The sequence below is a fragment of the Priapulus caudatus genome, unplaced genomic scaffold (genome assembly GCF_000485595.1).
Source record: "Priapulus caudatus unplaced genomic scaffold, Priapulus_caudatus-5.0.1 Scaffold388, whole genome shotgun sequence".
Classification (NCBI taxonomy): Eukaryota; Metazoa; Priapulida; class Priapulimorpha; order Priapulimorphida; family Priapulidae; genus Priapulus; species Priapulus caudatus.
In genome coordinates, this window is record NW_014577449.1 from 4,786 (window position 1) to 7,327 (window position 2,542).

The window sequence follows — 2,542 nt, forward strand, 5'->3', positions numbered from 1 at the left end:
ATTTGAATGCAATATTATTGCTTTTAAATGGATTATGTATGATTAAGATGGGACTAAAAATGCATTCCTAATTACATTCCAGAGCAGAGCCAGTATAAATAAAATATATTCATGTATGGAATGTATTGCATACTGCCAGTATGTAAGTAATAAATGAGACAGAGTAAATTGGTATTCAGCAAACAAAAAAGATACGTCCAAACAAAGTACGTTTATACAGTATAGAAGATATATATAGAGAGAGCAAACGTTAATGCACGCATGTATGATGACGATGATGGCTATACCGAACGTAAGTAGTCCTAGAGCAAAAATATCACTAACTAAATAACACGTAATAATATCCAGATAATCCTGGTAACTAACAATACACATAACAGTGTGTTGTATGTTTAGGCATTTGACAATACACTGTGTATTGTTAGCGAGCTTTCAACAATACACTGTGTATTGTAGTAGGTACCTATGAGCTTTCAACAATACACTGTTTATTGTTGAACACCTTCTAACAATACACTGTGTATTGTAGTAGGTACCTATGAGCTTTCAACAATACACTGTTTATTGTTGAACACCTTCTAACAATACACTTCTTCTTTTTTTCTCTTTTCTTTTTTTATTAGTTTACTTTTTGATTTGTAAACTTAAAATTGACATTTATTTAAATGAATTTATTTAAATTATTTGATTGATTTTATTAAATGTATTGAAAATAAAATAAAATTTAAAATACACAGTTGTTAGGTACCTACTACAATACACAGTATATTGTTAGAAGGTGTTCAACAATACACACTGTATTGTTGAAAGTGTATTGTTAGTTACCAGGATTATATGTAATATCACGTATATAAACTAAATAACACGTAATAATGTCACGTATATATAGACTAAATAACACGTAATGACAGTAAATAATACTATACGTTCATTACATGAAGCATTATTAATAACAACACGGAGGAAAACACACAAAGATGGCAGCGACAACACGATATCAGTACAATTTTGTGGTTAAATAAGCATCCAGATAAAATTCATGATAGACTACACTGACGCTGACTGTACCCAAGACTCCATCGTTGCTCTGGGCAGATTACCATAAAACCTACGTGTAAAAGTGCGTTTCAATCCTATAATAATAATGATGATAATAATAATAATATATCCTAAATGAAATTTATATTTGTTTATATTATTAACTATAATAAATTAGGGTAAGATTGAGATTTTGCGTTCAAACGTGTTATCTCGCATGTCCAATTTAGAACTAATCAAGGCGTGCGTTCTCCGTTGTACTATTTGTCCTAACGAATTCAAATTGATGGCGGTGAACTTGAAGCAGATGTGCATGGTAAAATCCAGACAGCTATTAAATTTAAACAATAATCGCATCTGTAAAAAAACGATTGCTTTATATTGGCACGAGAATTCAAGACAGTGAAGGATCGTGAACTTGTTGAGGAAACGATTCTGTGACGTCAGTTTCATGAGATCAGAAAGAATCGTTGATGATCTATCAACAGATGAACGTTTCTATCGTGTGGACCGTGTGTACGACGACCACCATGGACAAAACGCGAATCAATGAACACAGGAGAACGCACATCCTTTCATATTTTCTACGTTTTTAAAAAGACGTCCATATTCGCGTCAGTTAGCGACTAAAACCCATATGTCACATAACCACATAAAACGACGCACGTAAACACGACATACGATAATGGTTTCCAAAGAACCCACACGAAAAAAAAAAGACAGGAAAATGTTTCTATTTGGCAAACGCCGCAAAAGCTTTGATAGTTGCACGTGTGGTGGACATGTATTAACAGATCGATTTGCCTAATGTGTTTCATTAGAGGTGAAGCCAAACATATGTGTGCTAAAAGGTTATAAGTGCGGCGGGGATCGAGCGGTTAGTACGAGCGAACAGCTCGCTAGCCTGGGGTCGTCTGGCTAGAGATAGCATCACGTTGATACATGCTGACAGGAGTAATGTGATTGTCTTCTATCCATCCCGGAATTTCTAGGTGGATGGTGTTTAGATTGTGGATCCAGTAAGCTTCTCTTTTCTTTCTGATGCGGATCGTATGTTCAAGGGGGTCTGAGAATATTTTCTCGGTGCCCCTGCACTGAGAGTCCGCTGGGGTGTGGCTGTCGCTGATCGCTACACGCTACTGCACCTGCTCCATGCAGAGTTTTCTGCATGTATGTACTACTAACTCACTACAGTATCGATTGATATACACGGAATAATTTATATTCCGCATATAATCGAACGAAATAACGAACTCATCGTCTGTTTCATTCACTCGTCGATCGACTGTGTCATCTGCATCGATCCGCTATCGATAAAGTCTTATACGTTTCATCAGTGGGAGCATTCTAGAGCTTGAGTGTGTGTGTGTGTGTGTGTGTGTGTGTGTGTGTGTGTGTGTGTGTGTGTGTGTGTGTGCGTGCGTGTGTGTGTGTGTGCGCGCGTGCGTGCGTGCGTGCGTGTGTGCGTGAGAGAGAGAGAGAGAGAGAGAGAGAGAGAGAGAGA